Source organism: Apteryx mantelli, chromosome 13 (assembly GCF_036417845.1).
Source record: "Apteryx mantelli isolate bAptMan1 chromosome 13, bAptMan1.hap1, whole genome shotgun sequence".
Taxonomy (NCBI): domain Eukaryota; kingdom Metazoa; phylum Chordata; class Aves; order Apterygiformes; family Apterygidae; genus Apteryx; species Apteryx mantelli.
Genome location: NC_089990.1, coordinates 10,541,006 through 10,562,293, shown reverse-complemented (window position 1 = coordinate 10,562,293; position 21,288 = coordinate 10,541,006). Strand labels below are relative to the sequence as shown.

The 21,288-nt window shown below is 36.9% G+C and overlaps 1 long non-coding RNA gene across 1 annotated transcript in view; it reads right to left on the bottom strand.

Annotated features, from left to right (window-relative positions):
* LOC106496817 (uncharacterized) overlaps positions 1-21,288 on the bottom strand; it is a 127,618-nt gene that overhangs the window by 23,708 nt on the left and 82,622 nt on the right. The window contains exon 2 of the long non-coding RNA XR_001294687.2: positions 11,703-11,890. This is a non-coding gene — a long non-coding RNA (uncharacterized lncRNA). The remainder of the gene's footprint in view (positions 1-11,702; positions 11,891-21,288) is intronic.

The following is a 21,288-nucleotide window of genomic DNA, read 5'->3' as shown; positions in this document are numbered from 1 at the left end:
AAAGCTTAAGCCGTGTGCGTTTTACTGAAAATAACATTTTTAAACACATACTGCTAACTTATTCCATAGTCTCAGCCTCTTTACGTAATGAAGCTCAGTTTGATAGCAGTCTTTGACATTAGCTTTTAGATTTTTTTTTAATTTCATTTTATTATTATCATCCAGTTATAAGCCATACACTTCAGGAGGATGTAAGGAACACAGTAACTAGGTCTCTTAAATAAGACTGGCAAAGAAAATCTTTCTAGAGAATTTCATCTGCTATATGTGTAGGAATTTCCATAGATTTATAATAAATGCTTTTTCTTTCTGGGTCACGTAACTAAAGATACAACTTTACTTGAATGAAGTGGATCAGGGTTCAAAATAAAATCACTTATAGGCAGAGCAAACAGTACCTTTTGTTAGGTTTCTATTGTTCACTTCTGTTTTAAAAACATGTTCTTTAAAAACATGTTGGTATCCTTTCAAAAATAAGGTGAGACCTTCCATTTGTGAGACCTTCTTGTCTATGTGAGCCCTTTTTGTGATGACTTGTGTGGTGCTCCCTTCTCTGCTCTAGTTGAAAAATGCTGCTAAAAGCCTATCTTTTTATAGCATGTTGTAATTATTTTACATGGCAGGATCTTGGAGCCGCAGCATGGCAGCTTAGTACTTATATTAATCTAAATTAAATTAACTATTGAGCCTTCCAGCTGGAAATCCTTTATTATCAGCGACTTCCTGTTGGAATTATTGCACAAGTCAGAAGAACAACCAATCCAGAGCCCAAAGCATTAAGCTTGTTGGGTGTATCAAGGCCACATCAGAGTATGGAAGAAGTGATCAGCCATGAAGAAAAAGGCTAGAGGATAAAATACAGCCAAATTGATCTTTCTTATGCCTTAGTCATTGCATATTCATGGAATCAGGGGACAAGGGATCAGCACTTTTTAGGATCAAGACTGTTACGCAAGCTGAATTAAGCACTTTTCATATGGCTTAACTCTTTCTCATGGTTAATTTCAAGTTGAAGAAAAAAACCCCCAAAGATATAAGACATCATATATACACAGCAAAGGAAATGGACTGATTGCTGCACCAAAAGATAAGTAGACAAAAAAAGGTTTTTAGAACATTGAAAACATCTATGGGTGTCTGATGGCCTTTGGGCAGGGTAAGAAAAAGCCCACAAGCTCATGAAGAGACGAGCAGGCAAAGCTTGGATAGCAGCAGAGGAGGACAGAAGTGCTTTTGAGGGTGAGAAGTGCTATTTGCCCAGTTACGGCCTGAGATACCTGACTACCTTCTCCTGCACAGATGACAAACATTGAAGGTCAGTGTCTCACTACTGCATCTAGCCTAGGTTACAAGTGAAGTTCACTGTCAGCACAATCTGACTACTTAAAATACTCCACGTAGGGGAACATCATGTCCTAAGGGAGTAACTACCTACAGGTAGTTAACTGAATTCAGTAAGTCTGATTATAAAAATTACTATTCAAAAAGAAAAGTTATATTAGAATTTCTCCTGCAAGTTTTTGTTATCTCCTGTTATTACTACTAATAATAGTAATAAAAAAGATGATTAAGCGATTTCAAAGGATGTAACCCACTGATGGTGGGTTATGTGAGAATACGGTGCTCTTTGCTACATTTTCAGTGCCCACTCAGACAAATAAGTTCTTTTAGTGGTCACTCTCTTGGAAGAATTTTCCACAAAATGCTATCTTTATTGTATTTTTTAGGATTTTTCTTGGTTTCTTTAGTCCCCCTCAATGCTCTCAATTAGTGACCATAAATAATTTCATTTTTATTATCTTCCTTCTGCATTTTGGAATTCCCTAAGGCTCTGTTTTGAGTTCTAAGCTTTTGTGTATTTACATGCATCCCAGGGGTGTTATTTTCCATCAACCTTGCTTCAGTTTTCATTGTTATGCAAATGATGTTAAAAATTTTTTGGCATTTCCTCTGATCACTCAAAAGCTATCTGTGCTCACACTTTCAAGCTCTGCCATCCAGCACTTTTTTTTTTCTTAAACACTGAAAAGACAAAAACCCTTTCTAGGAGCTTTCTTTAGCTCATAAAATCTCTTTCCTTCTCTCCTATTTTTTATTTCTTATGATTTAATATCATCTTAAATAGCACCTCTGTCTGTGAATGTTGTGGTTTTTGGTTTGTTTTTATTTTTTAAGTGATCAGATGAAGTATATTACATTGCGACATCTCAGCAATATCTTTAAATAACTGTCTGACACACAGTTGAAGACGCTATTACCCTCATGCTATTGCAAGATGTAAAATTAACTTGATTACTTATATTCTCAGTTTTTGGCAGCACAACAGATCCATCGATTACCACAGAACAGCAACACATTTTAGTAATACTGAAATCCATCAAAATGATTTCAGCATATGCTATCTAGAATTTTATCAGCCTATGCCTTTGCTTTAAATAATATCGGGATAGGTATATGAAAAGGTGATGGAAACAAACAATTTCTAATTGTCACAGAAACATCAGTTAATCATTTTACCCTCTCTTTGAAGGTTTAATCCAGCTTTGCCTACCAAAAATAATGCAATGCCATCAGAAAAGGTAAACATGTTCTCATTAGTAATATGTACAGTGTCATTTTTCATCCAACTAACTATAAAAAAAAATCTACATAGATTTAGCACCTATTAAAAAAAACTGGTCCTAGTGAATACATAGGTACTTCTATAAATGAAAAAATGTGCAAATGTTTTCATGTATACATTTCTAATAATAAAAGGCTAGATCCAGTTTTATGGAAGAAACTAGCATAGTACTATTAAGTTCAATTTTTAACACAATGTGAGAAACCAAATACAATATTTACCTGCATGATATGCAGCTCTATTCTTAACGAGTACTGTATAAGAAGGAAATACAAAACCAAGTTTAAGCATATTGAGGCCAAAGATGATTATACAAATGTAATGGCTAGCTGAGATAGCAGATACTTTGATGGTTAATAGCATGGTGATATTACCAACTAATTTATAACAGAAAATAGCACCTTTGACTCTAAAATAGATAATCCAAAGAAAAATGGAAAAATATTATATCGTTATCTTCAGTTTCCTTTTCTTGCATTGCCATGTTGGACATCAAGCTCTAAACCCCATCTTGATTTTAGTTCTGTTTCATTGTTAGCATGAAATTGGATTAAATGATGAGCTTTACTATGAAGGTGTATATGATTGTATATATCACTGCAATATCCTTCTGGACACAAGAGAAACAACAAATATGTTAATTTTAATACAAACTGCTCATTTCATAAAGCATAAAAAAAATACCCTGATGCTAAACTGCTGCATCAAACTTTCAGCCTCTCTCCAGTGATTGTGCTGCAATCAGTTTGATACCTGACATACACATCCTACACGAGGCATTGCATGATAATCATGCCTTGAATTTCCGGCACTGGCAAATATTTGAATTCTGAAAATAACTCATGTTGATTTAGTTGCTTTTTATATTTTCATAAAAAGTAATTCTGTGCCACTGAAATCTGCCCAGTTACGAACACTAAAATACGAATGACACTTTCTTCTAAAAATGACTACATGAAAGTAGCACCTTACATATAGGCATCCCATTGTTTTTATTGCTTTTTATTCCTGTAAGCTCTGCAAAGCCAACATACCAGTAGGAAAAGGGAACTGGATTCTGGCTCACACATTTGCAGAACTGTTAATTATGCTCTAAAAGCAAAAATTTTTTATTATTGATGGACTGTGAGCCAGAAAGAACCTATTTGACTTTGGGCTTGCAAGGCTGCCAATTAAAATCAATTTTCTTTTTTTCCTTCTCAGATGAGAAAATACGATCTGGAAATTACTGAATTACCATAAACTTGGAACACAATGATACAGTTTCTTAGAGTGTTTCCATCACAATATTATTTAAATGTATTTCTTTATCCAGGGAAAGAGCCTATAGGCATTGTGTCTAGAAACCAGTGCTTCTCAAACTGTGAGCATACTTCAGTCTGTATGCCCTCTCCATTCAAAAATTCACAGCTGAGATGGGAATGTCATTCCTGTTATTATTAAAGAGATCAAAACGTAAAGTTAGCAATCTTAACTCTATACAGGTATCACAGTGAGTTTTTTTTTTTTCTCACATCTCAGATTGTTTAGATAATCACCTTGCAGGCAAAAAGACCACAAGCTTAAACAAACAGGCCAGACTCTCACAGGTGTAAAACGAAGCAACTCCCATGCACGCTATGAAGCTATATTCTGATTTTCACTTGTCAAGACACCTATTCAGCTTGTAGGATCATTCACATGCATTAAAGGAAATTTTTTAAAACATGTTTTATTTTAAAATCTGGATAAGTTATACACTGGATGCAGACATACTGATTGCCGCTAAGTCCTGGATATATTTTCCTCATTTTTTAAGGGACTGCAATAATTATCCTTCAGAAAATGACAGGAAAATATAGCACTTTTTTCATTTCTTCTATCTGTTCTATGGTTCTATCAGTATTTCCCTCCGTCTACCACTAATTAAGTGCTAATGATAAAAGAAAAAGCTTAACACAATAGGAAAGTAGAGTAGCCTATTCTGGTCTGTGTGTGCAGTTGAAAAGAACACAAAAGAATAATATGTAAACGAATCTATTACGATAAATCCATTTCACAGAATAAAATTCTGTACCAGAAACTATTACAATGGATGTTCAGAGAGGCAATAACATTTTAAACACCAGGATATACCATAAAACATTTCAGAGAAATTTAATTCAGCCATAACATATAAATGCATATGAAAAACTAACTGTGCATATATAATCAATAATGTGGTATGTGCCAGTTTAATAGGATATATAAATGCTTTATATTCTCTTCCAATGCCTCACTTTAAAAAAAAATCAGAAAACACCACTCTTTTGCTAAGCTTACCAAAGTGACTATTAAACATTTTAAAATTAGAAAGATGCCATATTTTACATAACACAAAATAATTATTGCATATTTTTATATTTTTCAGAACTTTTTCCCCCACATATTTGATTAAGCATTATTATATAACAGTTTTTGCAATTACACTGTTTACTGCAACTAAAGTAGTAACTTTTGAGAGCTGACCAAAATATGCAAGCATTTGAGCTTTTTTTTTTTTTTTCCTAAATTGCATTCATTGCATAGTTCTAGTTATTATCTGAGAAAGCCCCAAAACTTTCCACCTCTTGTTATATATGAATTATTACATGGCAAATCTAAGTATTTAAAACACTGTTTTACAGGACCTTTCTCCCAAGAAGATATACCTTCAGAGTCCCACAGCAGCAGCAGTAAAGGAGGGAAGACTGCTGACTTCCCGAGGCCCAGCAGTGTTACCTACTTCTCTACACCGTCACTACTGAGATGGAGAGCTCTGCCATTAGCAAACTGCGAGGCATGGTCCAGGCAGCAAGCTGAGTGCCCTGAAGTCCATGAGCTCCATCAGCTCCATTCCCAAGAGGAACAGTAGCTGTAGCTAACACCTCCCTTCTCTTGATGACTCCACTCCTGCTTGTTAACTGTCCTGCCCAGGAGATATACTCCTCCCAAAAAACCCAACTCAAGAGATGTCACTGAATGGCTCTGATGCTCATCTGTCCTACTAACCCCCAAGTAACCCTTACTGGTCTGTAAATAGTGCCTATAGGGAAACCAATAATAGTTTAGGAATGTCCCTAAGACAGAGAAAAATCTTTACAGAGATCTAGTAACAAGGCTAAGGGGATTTAAGGATCAGTGCAATCCGTGTCAATTCTTTTCGATTTCCTTAGCAAACAGTTTTTGCTATATGCTGTTGGACAAGAACAAAGTCTACCACACAAAAAGGCGAAGAACACCTTTATGCACCACTATGTTAACCTGGTCACCATTCTCCAAAGTAAGGTCAAGACAGTATTTGACACAATCCAACAATTAATCATAAACCCAAGCAACCCATGCAAGAAGTAACAGGATTATTTATAACAGGGTTCTGGGAGGGGCAAGTGAGCTGTTGTTCAGTTTTCTGAGTACCTTTGACATCTGCATAATAATAATAAAAGGAAGATCTAGGGAAGTGGTAGTAATATCAATAAAGAAGTTTAAAGATTTAATATCTTCCGGTATTGGTCTTCACTCCCCTTCCCCCCAAAAAAAACTGCAGAAAGCTAGGGAAATTTATACTCCTGAAAAAGGTTTAATGGAGTATCCCAGTTTAAAGTATTTGGGAAAAAACAAATTTAGAGAGTCTTTATTTAGATAAAGGAAATGGCTGAAGACTGTCGTGACCCCGATAATTTCATCCTGGAACATTTCAAAATCTTATTTTAGTCATTTCAGAAATAAGAGGGGTTATGACTGAAAGCTAGTGGAGGAAAAGCAAGCAGTACGAGGTTGAAAGTCTGAATGGATTGCCTACCCCTAAAAGTGGAGAGAAAGCTCAGCTTCACCTTAATTTAAACTGGACATGACAGATTCATTGCTCTACACTGACGGGAGAAGAGATTCTAATTAGGCACTGTTTTTGGTGGTAAGGGGAGCGAAGCCCTGGAGCAGATGGTCTGCAGAAGCCCAGGATCTCTCCATCCTGAGCCCCAACGTGGGGCTGAGAGCTGACAGGCAATCATCCAGGCTGCTAATCGTTCACACAGCCCCTACACGGTTTGGCCAAGGCTGACTAGGATTCTCCCATAAAATGCTTGGGCATGGTTTAGGAGATCACAAGGATTAAGAACCATACAGAGTTGGAAACATGGGTCAGGCAACCCTGTTTGGGGAGAAAGAGACTTTAGCCATCTGGACATAATCCACACAGCACCACTTCATCTCAGAGCCAGAGAACAGAGGCTGGCTTATTTTATACAGCAATACAAAAGCTCAATTTTCCAACAGTTCTGTAATATTTTCTATGCTGTTCACTAAGATACAGTCATAAAGTAACATTAAAAAGAAACCCCTTACATGAGTTTTGAAAAGAAATTATTCAGTTGCTCAAAGGAGCAGAAATTGTTAAATTGTTAAAGACAATTAGGCAGAACAAGTAGTAGAGTAACTTATTTCACCTTTAGGTCACCAATTTAAACTTGATCCAGTTCAGTGGTGACTAGAACTCATTACGTTCTGAAAGCTTTGTGAGATAAATCACTTGTCTTTGTCAACGGCTTCTCATGGAGAAATGTCAGCAACACTAGATCTGGTATTTTCTGCTGTTATTAATGTTAGTATAATCAGTGTACAGGCCAAAGATTTAGTTTTATACTCAACTAACTCTCCTGTTCACACCTGCACTTAGAACCACAGCATCTTCTGACAGCAAAATAACTTGAGGTCACCTCTAATGAGGTGAGGCCACCTCACCTTATTTCCAGTCACAGTTTATGCATAGAGAGATGAAATTCTCACCCTTGTCTTGAGTACAGGCTAGAACTACTGCACCCTTATAGTGGTGGTCCCTCCAAGTTCCAAGGACACACGAGGAACAAAGAAGGGGCAACCAAAGAGAAGTCCACAGAATAGCTACTTTTCTGCTACTATTTGCTAGCACCAAATTCACTTAAAGTTAACTTAAGAAGACATTCAGAGGGGAAGGAGGTCAAATTAGGAAGGTAGTATGGTAGATATTAAGAAGTAACGGTGCTAGTGAAGACTATTCAAAAGTTGGAGAACAGTTTTGGAGTGGTGAAATGATGGGTAAGGTATTAGGGAATCTAGTGGGATTCATTTCCTGAATATGAGAACAGTCTGGCTATCTGAATATTCCATTGATCTATTAGCAGGATTTCAGGATGATAAAAAAGGAAACAGCAGTAAATGGGGATGGGGAGAGGTTGAAGCAAGAAGGAAAATCTGAACAGAGATGGAGTCCAGGTAAAGACAATGCAAACTTGTTACTGTTTGAAAGGAGTTAACATGAAGTAAGAGTTATTTACAAAAATATCTTGATTTCTCTTGAATTCCTTCCTTCCTCCCTCTGTAGCTCAACCAAAGTTCCTGTTGCTGCTGTTTTTTCAGAACCAAAGTACATTACACAATTTCCTTCTGTATACTTTGAGGTTTTGTAAATACATGAGTAAATATACTGTTAAATGTTAAAATATTAACAGAAGATGGAACCTATGTCTAGCACTGATTGTATCAAGTGAGTCTAATATTGTTATAAATGGAATAATCAGAACAGCAGTTCAAAGTATCTTTAACATGGGCTGCTTAAAATCTGGGATTTATTCTCTTAATGATCTGTAACATTTTCTCTGAATCATGCCTGCAGTTATGGGCAAATCAAGCCATTGAACCCAGTGTTGAAAAGAATGTCATCAGTCTGAGAAGTTTAATTGAAACAGAGAAGAGAGAAGAAGAAGAAAAAAACCCTCAGATTGATGAATACCTTTGAAGGGGCTTGTGGGTTACATCATATTGTGGAATCTATGCCTGAGTCACCTTTCCTTCCAAGGCCGTAAGTGGCTGAAGGAAAGGCAGCTCGAATTAAACCTCCCTGCTTTTGTTCAGCTGGGCCAGATGGTTGTGTGGTTGCAGAGTAACTTTGAGTGATACATGAGCATATTTCCTAATGTTATGAATAGCAACATGGCAGCAGTGAATTCCTCTCACTCACTGTATTATGCGTTACACATTTTAGAGCATTATAGAGGAGGAAACTGTATCTAGCTGAATGTCCTGGAAAAGTTTGTCCTCCAGAGATTCCTACACCGAAGTGCAAAGCACACTGTGTGACAGCAGACTGTATGAGGATAATAAGGCACCAAGAACAAGGGTGTAAGTGATGCTGTAGAAAAAGCAGCCTTAGGCAAGAGTGTTGCAGTGAAAAAGACATAATTGCCAGGAGTCAAAAGTATTATCTCTAAAGTGCTATAGAAAAATGTAGAAATTCCCATTAAATCAGAGCTAGCAACATTGCTTTTGTTAATGGTTTTACCCTAAAAGGGAGCAGTGCAACTTTGCACCCTTTGTTTGGGACTAGAATGAAGCCTGTGCGAGTGTACTCAGTAGAAAGCACATTTTAGTTTAAGTTCCTGTGTTTCCTGGCAAGTTAACTTCAAGTGACAGTTCTGACTATGGGGCTGAACTTCTCAAGAGGACTGTGAAAGACTGCAATCCCACTAAGGCCTCTCTCCGCAGACAGGCTATTTAAGGAGAGTGGCGATACACATCATTTCCGTCTAACAGAGACCAAGGGTGGGAGAGGAAGGGAAACCAGGCAGTTGCATGGCAATGCAGTTTACATGTAAGCCAATACCAAACAGGTCAACAATAAAGCTAGACTGTTTCTGTTTTCACGCCATGCAAAGAAAGGGCTGCTGGAGTAAATTTTAAGTACAGTACTTCCTGGTGTTACTACTAGACCGGTAGCAGGCTTCTTTCAACTACAGCACTGATTGATGTGCTGTATTCAAGCCAGAAACCTGCACTGTTACCTTTTACTTTCACAAATATCCTCTGTATAAATGATCTTATATCAGACTCAATAGAGACTTTTAGCAGCAAACATCACATATTCTTCTCAAGGAGGTGATTTTCTTTCATATATAATCTCTTAAGAGATTTCCAGTCATTGGCTGTATAAAAAAAAGGAAGTGACAAACATCAAGAACATATTATAAAATAGTGCTGCAAACTGCCAAAGTCTCCGAACAGCTCTTGATTTTGCTTCTGTATTCTGAAAGGAAGATACATCTAGGTTTAACAAGAGGAAGATGTCTTACAGATGCTTTTTGGTGTATTTCCACCTATTCAGGTATTCTCAATTCACAGAGTTAGTCAGACAAAACATGACAAAGAGCAGTAAAGGGAATATTTGGTTTTCCTTTCAAGATCCTAAACAGGGGCAATTTTCCACTATCAGAATATTGCTAAGTCTGTTATGAAAAATGTATGAGGACATAAAATGTTTATTTTCTGCAGGATTATCTGTATTTTCTTAATAGACAAATCCCTACTGTATCTAACTTTGTGTTCTCTAGCAGGTTGTATTGTTCATCTTCCACACAATCACAGCAAGATATATTGAACCTTGCTCCTCTCAGAATCAAGAAAAGCTAGAAACCTTTATATACTTCATTGTGCAAGTTGTGTCCAAACAATGACTAAATTTTTACTCCTGCTAATACAGTAAAATGGTTTCCTTCCATCCACTCCCTTGAAAGTTTGGGCTTTCTTAGATCAGTTTCAGATTCTGGCAAGAACAGCATGAAGGGTTCCCCATAAGGCAGAATGAAGTGTCTACTGTCAGGTGGACCTACTGAAGCACTGGATATGATCTTCTGGAGAAGATCAACCACAGAGAAACTTGAAACAAACAGCCAGTGGGGTCCCTGGTAATTCTGCAAACTTAAAAGTACAAGCTTTTGTTCCCCATAAAGTTTCTTGTAAGAGTGCTAAGCTCCAGCAAAGACTTAAGCTCTGCAGAGCCAATGCAGTCTTCAGGGAGATCAGTTAAACTATAGAAAGCGAAAGCTCTGATGTATTATTTATCAACTACAGCAAACACAAAAGAGGAACACTGAATTAATGTCACCTGCAAATGGACCAGAGGACTGTCCTAGATAATCTGACTAACAGGGAAGGCCACAGAATAAGATTTAGCATTTCCATGGATGAATTTAGTCTTTATGAATTGAGACTGTAATATAACCGGGCAGATTTAGGCAAAAATGCAGCCAGGCACAAAGTGAGTTTCTTCCCAGCTCCTTGCCACTGATCCTCATTCCTGACCTGCACACACCAGTCTTCCAGACAAGTGTCCCCTTACAGAAAATTACTTCAACTAGACCATGTAAAACTGTGTGGCAGTTCTGCAAGTTAAACCAAACTACAACAGTACTAAATGCATTTTCACTTATGTCTCTATCTTAAGCAAGGATTTGATAATAGCTTTCCAGAAATAAAAAGCTAGAACACAACCCACCCATTTAACTGCCTGCGCTGAAACAAAACGGAACAAAACAAGAAAAAACATAATGAAAAGCAGGAAAAGATATGTATGGCCTAATGTTCTGAAATCAGAAGTTGTCTTTGCAGGAAATTTGATGGGCTATTCTTGATACCACCCACCTCATTTCTGAGGCTTAATTATCTCCCTTATCATATAGCAATCTGAGTCACATTCTTTCAAGCAGAGAGCAGCAAGCTATGCCTCAGCCTAATCTAAAAAGAAAAATTAAACAAAAATAGCTGAACTTGCATCCTATTATTTGCTTTTTTCTAGTACTGGCACAAGAGTGGGACAAGTACAGTTCCAAACACCCTTAAGAGCAAACTACACTTAGAGAGAAGCTTGCAGACAGAAGGACAACTAAGAAAATCTAACAATCTGTAAACCGTATAATATATAGCAGGATTATACATAAGGTGTCAGTGAATTGCTAACAAACTGGTTTCTTTATTTAGTAACGAGGAGAAATTCTCTTCCAGGAGTCAAGAACTTGCAGTGGAAGACAACCATGCAAGCATGCCCACGTGCACAGGTGCCTGCTGGTGGCCCTGGCAAGCCAGGCCAACACAGGTCCCTAGAGGTTCCCGAGTTGGGTATCTGCAGGGGAAAGGGCCTCGTCAGCACATCACTAAAGCGCACGGAAAGGAACGGCTCAGCTCAGTCTGCTTTCTGCAAAGAGGCTGGCTTACAGCTGGGAGATGTTACCGCCTTGAAATCATGTCACTGCAGGACTGTGATAAAAGTACTTACCCAAGGCACACAGTCACAGGCCACATGTATTTCTTGTCCTGTCCTCTCCTAGAGTATGTATTCCTCGTGCCTTCTTTCTTTTTGCTTGCCTTATGTCTTCCATCACATTTTTTCCTTTGTTATCTTTCCCATACATCTGCTAGGGTTTTCAGGCAGAAGCATATACTCAGTAAGGTTGTTTGGCAAGTCTGGACAAAAAAAAAAGCAGCGAAATCCTGATCACACAGAAGTCAATGTCAAAATCCCAATGCTTTCAATAAGGGTAGTTCTTCACCCAAGGTCTTTCTGATACTCCGAATTAATGCAATGTCACATTACAGTGTCTCAGCTCAGAAGACTAATAGTGACTATCCTTTCAAATGATAAAGAGCAAGACCTGCAAATTATTACACAAAAAAAGTGTTTCTTTTTGGCATATAGCATATCTTTTATATCACAGTAAGGTAACACTCATATCATGTTTAAATGTTATACCGCAGTAAGTAGCAGTGGATGATCCTAGCTGTTATTCTGAACAGATTTTTAGAATTTTGTTTTATTCATCTTAAAATATGACCACATGTGGATTGTGCCTTTTAACAGCTTATGAGCTTTTGAAATGATATCGTATCATAATGTATAAAAATCGAGGTCTCACAATTGTTTTTTCATACTAAATTAATCTTTTGGATTAATTCATAAACTCAAAAAAATTATTATGAAAGTTCAGTATCTTTAATACCAGTTGAGTGTTATTCTTCCCATATTCAGTTTAAAGTTAAACTCTATGTTTGTAGAAAAATACTGCAAAATTAAATAAAGCATTTTTTAAAATAACGTTCCTATTAAATTAAGCAAGTCTTCATTCTAGAGTTTAATTGCCAGTTTTCTTTTGGGATTATGCACCTTTAATTTCAACCTTACAAATCATGTTTAATATAATTACTGCACATGCATAGTTTTCATAGCACATAACTTTTCCCCCCAGCACAACAAAACTTAATAGCAGTTTGTATTAACTTTTTTATGACACATTGTGCATTAAAGATTTAAATGAGCACTGTTAAATTACAAGTCTAATATACAGAAAGCTTTGAAACAATTATACCCTACACCAAAAAATTACCAGTAGCTAAGTAGGTTCTTTATGTAAAGCAATTATTAAAAAAAGAAAGTGCGTATTATTATTATGCTGCCTATGTCATGTCCTAACATAACCCAAGTTAAAGTGAGATACATAAAATAAAAAAAATCACTCAGACACTTTTTCTGATAATTTGAATTCTTTTTCAATTCAGCCAAGCTCACACATTTTTCACTGAAGTTAAATATTCATTCTTGTCCCTCACTCAAAGTGAAGGTGTGAAAATAGGATTCTCAGAGCCACAGAATGCCTTCTGCAATAGCCTCTCCTTTTCAGCTGGAAAGATACTTAAGGCTGGTAAACACAAATTCAGAATGGTATTTGTAACCACCCAAACCAGAAAGGGAGTATGCACCAAACTGCACTTGAGGATGGAGCATCAGGGCACCCAAAACTGAAACCATTTTTCCCAAAGTATCACAGTGCATAAGCCTCATTATAGCTTTAACATTTAGTCTCCTAATTTTCTAAAGGCTTTTCTTTCTGTTGTATACTCAAAGAAATGCTATTACAACCTCTAACTGAAACACTTTTATTATTAAATACATTTATTATCTCCTTCAAATGGCTGAAAACTATTGGCTAAACTATTGCATCCTACACAGACTTAACTATACTATAATAATGATAATAACCAATGTGGTACAATAAAATTGCATATATGTGTACTTCAATATAGTGGCAGGATTTGCACATTCACTATGGGAATGTTTCTAACAAATGTAGCCCACTTGTGCTACGTCTAGAGAGCAGGTACAAAAATAAAAGTAATTACAAGTAGGATGCCAGTAGCCATCTTTAGGGGGAAAAAAGCATTGATCATTCATTTAACTTCTCTCATTAATAAGGTTTCTTTTTTATTTTCTTAGTCTGTCTCCTGAACTTTACTTATAAAAACCACAGGCTATACTGTGACATTGATTTATAAGCAGAACTCTCCAGTGAAAGCAAGGAGGAGTTTTATTCCTAAACCCATGGTGCAGCATGCCCCAAAATTGGGAAAAGCCTCCGAATTTTGTAAAAACAACAGAATTTCTTATCCTGTCAGAATTTGCTCCTGCAGTAGAGGACGTACCCAAAACATTAAAGGAGGCTGCAGAGTTCTTTAAACCCTTCTCTCAGCTCCGGTGAGAGGGATTTCTGGAGCTCTTTGATTAAGTCGACTTATCAATTTCACAGCCCGCTGCACACGGATGAGCTACGCTCCTCGCCAGCGGGCTGGGGAAACTCGCAGCCACACCAGACGTTCCCACTTCTTCTTGCTTCCAGGTCCAAAATTGGTAGCACTAAGGCAATGGGGAACACAGGACGCTTTGCAGAGAAATAAAAGCTGTACGTGGTGCTAAATCTTACACGTATGACTGAAACAGTGCAAGTAGATCTATCAAAACAAAACAAAGAGATGGAGCTACAATCAACTGAAGTATAAAATTCTGCTGTAATCAACACTCTGGTGAAATCATGTTGATTGCACTACACTGCCATGTAGGGAGAAATAACTAATACATTCAGACCTGCAAAGTCAAATACCTTATTCCAACACTACTTAATGAGTAGTTTAAATTTTCCTGTCAGCCAACATTTACATTCCATAGTAGCTGCTAATCCAATCTATGACTAGATAAATTGAACCAAAATCAACATTTTCAAGCTCAGTGAAATGATCTATATATCTTTTTTTGTTGAGAACATCAAAAATTTCAATTTGTCTAACTGGAACCAAAACAGTTTTTGAATTGCAATAAACCTTTGAGAAGTTAAGGTTTGTACTTCATAAAGGTCCAGAAGAAAGGTCAGTTTTCAGAAGAATGGTGAACTGAAAAGGGACTCTCAGAAAAGCAGCAGCTCGGCACTCACTAAACGCACACTGCACCATTTAAGTCTTTGCTGCTGAACTATTTGCATTTTAGCATCTTGCTGTCCTCAATAAGAAGGAAACCTCACATGAAGCCTCTTCAGAGATCACTGCAATCTAGAGTTTCATTACTAGTTCTGGGGAAGAAAGGGCAAACCTGCACTCAATCACAGTTGCTCCTTTCTTGAAATTTATTGTTTTAAGCTTTCTTCTGACACTGAAAATAGCATTAGATCTAGGAAGAAGAGGAAGAGGCAGGAAAGGGAAGAAAAACAGCTTTCAATATTCCACACTGAGGAAAAAGCAACTATATAAATCAAAAGGCTGTCTTATCAGTATAGAGATTTTTAATAGGAAAAAAATACCAAGGGGAGCTTACCATATGGATCAAAGTGCTTTTCACATATGTTGGGGTCCTTTTTCATTGAAAAGTAACATATGTGAGAAGATGCATAAAAAGTGATTCTTGAAGATCTCATCTGGCTTATTTTTAATTGGAATAATATTAGATTTTCTATCTAACTGGCTAGCAACTTACTGCTGACAACAACTAACAACTGACTGCTGTTGCTTCAGTAAGTATCGCTGTCAGTTACAGATGGATAGCTTTGGATTCTACTTGCTTTGGAATCTGGAGTCAGACTATATCTTAAATAACTGTAATAAAAGGAGATTGAGGACTACACAGTATGAAATATATGCATGCCATAAAAAATTACATATTTGTATATCATAGTCACGCATTTGTAATTTTACTGGGCCTTCAGAGTCAAAGGATTTCACAACTTCAGCATGGCCAAAAGATTTTTAATCGAAGATATCCACTCATATCTCTACATATCCAAATACACTTGCTTAGAATAGTTTTTGATACCATTTTATTTCTCCATTAGAGATTTTATTATAATATGCCTGAAATTTGGCCAACTCTTGGAAAATTATGACTTGATTTTGTGATTTTAATTAAGTTATCTTATTCAGTAAAATAAATATCTCCAGGGATGAAGTTCAGATGCTACTAGTAGTATTTTGACAAAATTCAAAAATACAATTATATAGTACGGCTTTGGTATGTATATGCTTTCTATGTAGTGGTTTCTACTATACAAAGTGATTACAAGAGTAAAAATGAGTAAGATAAAAACAATCAACTTATCAGTAAATAAAAACCAAAGAGAGCAGACAGTTATTAACCTTATCAGATGGTTAAAACCCAATATTGCTTTAAATATACATAGCTTTTAGATAGCTTATAGGTATATGACTAATCTGAAATGAATGAAAGCTTAATGCTAAGGAATCTACAAGGATCCTTCAGCCTCCAGACCTGAAAAGTGGATGCTCCTCAGACCTTTATTTCACTCATATCTACAAATAAATGTTTATTCTCATTATAAGCCAATTGTCATTTACAAGTGCATAATCTGCTAGGTTCTATCAAGGGAAGGGTACTCTTTATAGTTTAAATTATACCAAAGACTTTATTGCTGCTGTTAAACAACTTGAACAAGTCCTGTATGTATCAGTACAGTCTGTCCATCCTGAGATGTCGTGGGTCTCTATAAAATGATTTGGGTGCTTATGAAGAACTCGGAGATATAACTCAGGCAGCTGTGAAAATCTGTCATAAGCAATGAATCAATTATTTTGTTTTCTGAAGAAAATGCAAAAGATTCATTTTTAAACAAAACAATACACATAATCATTATGCTATATGAAACTTCTGAAAGATCCTAAGTCAGGTACTAAGCCAAAACCCTAACAAGAACTGACACAGTGTTAAGAACGATGCCAAGCCACTGCATAACAAGTGGCTGGTTTCTATGAGCAAATATCCGGGCCAGCTCAGTTCCATTAATGTTTTACTCCATTATCTGAGAGCTGACATCTTTTCAGTAATTACTGCAGATGAAACCACCTCTAGTGTAATTAAAGAACGATTATTTAGAGTGAAGTGAGCCAAGATCATCCCTATTCTCTGTTTAGGCCAACGCCAAAGAAGAGGTTGTCAAATAAAATGGATGTTTTGCATTAGGGAGCAAAAAAAGGGTGATGTAAAGAGTCAAGTAATTTGATGGGCAACGCTGCAGTGAAATTAATTCAATATGTTCAATATGGTCAGTTCCATGTGTAGTAATATTGGACAGATGGGTATGATATCTATGTACTTTCACTGCCTTTGCATTAGTGATTCAGTACTTACAAAGCAAACCTCAGACAGTTCCTGGCTCATTGCCCAGCGAGAGAAAGACTAGAAGCAAAACACACATTAAATGCTCCTACAAATCTACATACTCTGCCACCCTCCTGAAATGAGCCTCTTTCAGAATGACCCCTTGGACACCAACCAAAAAAATAATCACCATCATAACATGAGCCTATAAACTTTTTGGATTAACGGTTAAATAATAATGAGTGGGAACTGAAAGGAGCAATTCACTTTGAATGAATACTAATGAGAGAGTTTGATGCATTCTTTGTTTTTGATGGTAACTAGGTATAAGAACTAATTATGTCTCTTACTTAAAACATAAATTGCATGTTTTAAGGAAGTATTTAACAGAAGAATGGAGTTAATGAATGCACTCTAATCAGACCCAGGAAGGTAAAAGATCACAGCTGACCAAAACATATGTTTCCTAATGCATCAGAGTTCAGTTTTTATACAGCAAAGGTCACATTTGGTCAGCTGGAAATAACAACTTTTCCTTTCAGGAGCTGATAGAAAGACAGAGATTCTCAGACACGTAGGGAATTATTTAGAAACAGTCGCAGCATGTTTAGCCCCGTTGACAGAACAGTCATCTTGTCAGGTGTTTGCACATGACTCCCATAAATGTCAGCCACAAGAGATGGTTAAGTTCCCATATCCTGAAAATTAGCATGTCATCATAAACATTTAAACAACAGATGCAAGAAGAAAACTGATGCTGTCTGGAAGCCTGAGCGCTGCCGGCCGTGTTGGAACAGTAAGCTGCCCACTTCTGTCCACATAAAGAAGCGGGCTCAAACGATTTCCACCCTGCCTGATTCAGCTGCCCGTTGCTGCTAGAGAGAAGCAACAGCTCAGACACGGTGTTATCATTTGACTATTTGATTTTGGAGTTTGCTAAATTTCAGATTCAGTTCCACATCAGCTTACTACTTTTTTTTGGTGGATTAATTTTTGTTTTCCAGCTTCCTATGAGGAGAGAACTCTATGAGGGGAGAACGGTATGTTAAATTGTAAAAGTTGCTTTTCTTGTAACAAAATACACAAAAATGTGGTAGCTTTGCAATTGAGCTTCTTGAATAGAAGGTTGGGCTTCTATTTAGCTATGGGACAGGAATGCTTTAGAAGTTGAGTGAAAACTTAAAATTACAAAGAACTGGAAGATATCAAGGACTAAAGGTGGTGCAGTCTAATAAAAAATACTGACTTTGAATGATAGTTCTTAATATTGAGGAGTATCTGGCTGATTATTAGCAGATTTTCTTTACTTACTTAGAGGCATCTTTCTTTTACCCATATGACAAGTTGCAATCATAAATCTGAGAAAGCCCCAAGTTTTGAGGCTGACAAACCACAGGAACTTTTTCCTGAAAAATTAGCAACCATGTCTGTCTTTTATCAGCCTGAGACAAAAGTGCTGTAAAATATTGATATATTCTCTATGAACACAGAAGAATTCTTGGCAATGAGACAGGAAGATCTCCTGGACCCTCCTTCCTCAAACCACCACATGGTCACTCTTCTCGTTTCTCTTCGGTTCTGTGACCACGCGATAGTTTCACCAAAGGTAGATCAACTGCAACAGGACTGACAGAAAGCAGCACATCCCAACAGCCCTCCAGCTTTGGGGCTGGAGCAGTGACAGGAGCAGTGCTAGTTCCTATTCCTCCTAGGCAAAGGGAAGAATTAAATCAGTGCGTCTCATGTCATTTCCATCCCCAAGCTACTTCATAACGAGACAGAGAGGAGACTTCTTTCTGAAGTTCCTTCTGCTTCATTTGCGCTAGGAATGGGCATCAGACTAAGCAAAACAGATAAAGGAGCACCTAGTCCACAGATCTTCGTGAGGTAAGGCCCTACTTTGTTCATCTATGTTGCCACTTATACTCTCCTGGGTGTCTCACAGGCAAGGAAAGAACTTTAAATAGTGACGCTGCAGATAACTAATGAGTTTAGTCAACAGCTGAAGATTGTAAGTGTCTAAATTTTGGCTTTGATGCTTATGTCCACCTATATCTCTACAGCCCAAGTAGACTGATCCTTGCATTGCCTGGATTAGCAGGCATGTACCCTTATCATCCAACATTTCATGCATATAAGCTGTGAATAGCGATGATAATTCTTTATGATATCTATGAAAAGTGTTAGGAAAAGTGTTACTAAAGCCTAGTCATTATTATCAGCTATGGAAGCTGCAAAATAACCTGAAACTCAGTATCAAAACCACTGCTGTATCACTGGTGTCCCGCACTTCTGAAAACTGCTTTTTAACATATACATGTGAAAATTTAAGAGAGAAGGAACCATTTCCCATCTTGTGCTGCAGTGGTCTGTGTGGCATGGGCTTCTGCAAGATGTGATGCAGTCCTGCCCATGATCTCGAGACCACAGCTGACCAAAACATATGTTTCTTAAAGCATCAGAGTTCAGTGTTTATACAGCAAAGGCTGTATTTGGTCAACTGGAAATAACAATTTGTCCCTCCAGAAGCTGATAGAAAGACAGATTCTCAGACATGCAGGCAATTATTTAGAAACAGTTGCAGCAAGCACACTGCAGTATTTTTCTCTTTTCCTTCCTCTCTTCTGTATAGTTGTAATAGCCATTTTATGGGTTATCCCTAACCCCACCTGTAAGGACTTGACCTCATGAAGCTGTTCAGATACTGTATGGGATTATTTACATGAACAGCACTTTATTAGCTATATATTTCAGATATGCAGAAGGCCTGTAGAAGTATCTGTTGGGTAGGAATGACTTTTTAGACTTTGAATGTCTCTTTCAAACTGCCTAACACAACCTGGGCCATATATTCTAAGAAAAGTCTGAGCTAAGCTAGGACAACCTACAAAGTTCCAGCACTTGTGGACAAAGCATACCTTTTAATAAATAACATTTATCTGTCGCTGCTGCTTTCAGTGAGTAAACATAGCCTGAAGTTCTCATTTTTTTGCCCTGAAGAATAGGCAACGATAAAGCCCAAGGAAGCAGTTCACTTGCACTTTTGTTTTGTCTTGCAGTCAAGCTAGATATGGGATATATTTTGTATGAGAAAGTCTTGGAGCAACATTTGCAACCATTCCACAGTCTACATACATGCTCTATATTATGCAGTTCAAAGTCTAGTGTGAACGCTCTTTACATAATGCACATAAATAGAATGCAGCATCTTCATGAATAACATCCAATACATGTTTCTGATATTCTTAATATGATTTTAGTGTAGCATTTACATCTGTTTATTTCAAGAAACATCATATATCTGATTTCTAACTCAGCAGCCTCCAGAGCACAAGAAAAAATGTATGACCTCGGGGGAAGGAAAAAAAGTTTCTTGACTGTTTTGAGACTCTTTACTGTTTTCAGTACTGAGACAAGAAGAAAAGGTATGTACTCCAGAATTTCAGTTCAACCAAACACATTGTCTAGTAAAGAGCAGAGAGAGCCAGGAGCAAATTAGACAGATATCATCAAAAAATGTAGAGCATTTGCAGCTGGGAGCATCACTGTGCTTGCAACAAAATAGTTGTAAAACACTGTCCAGCATGCACTTGCCTTGGCAAATGCAATTGTGTCAGACTTCATGTTTCTTCCCTGTGTGTCATCTGCATTATTCAGAATACACAGCTAGTCTCAAACCTAAAGAAAGCAATTCATCCAAGCATTTTCTGTATTTTATAGGCCACTTCCTTTCTTCCTATAGTTAAGCAAGCTTTCTTCCCCAAACTCATCTATGAATTCATGTCCCTAATATTACTGGCGAGTGTTTTCAGAACTGCAGCTATAAAGAAACAGGTATACATATGGCAACACTTTAAAGAATTTCCCTTGCACAGGATGTGGTTCATGTTACATAGCTATATTGTTCCAACACTTATTAGTTATTCTATCAATCATCCAAGCAGATAATTTTCTTTATTAAAAAAAGCTCATAAAAAAATTAATTTGACCCAAGTTCTTGCAATATTGCACAAAACTGTCTTTCTTTGATTTTTTTTTTGTCTGCTGTTTTAGAAAGCTCTAAATCGCTTACTGATCTATGTACTAAGATTTATGCCATGATCATTAGCAACCTCTGTATCCATATTTTAGGAAGACTTCATGTGATTATAGCAATTCATTTTTAGTTTACAGTAGCTATGAACTGCAACTGAAATCTATGCTGCAAACTTATATACTTAATCACTTGCTCTAAAATTTTCTAAATTGGACCCGTTGCTTTGTCACATTAATCAGATTTCAGGACAAGCAAAAATAAAAACAACAAAAAACAGAAAAAAACAAGGAAACTTATATGGGCTAATTCTTTAGATAACTGCTACAGGTCGTGTTACTGGATCTTGTTTTTATTGATGCTGACATTGTTAAATTTTCGTTTTGTTAAATGAGAATACTG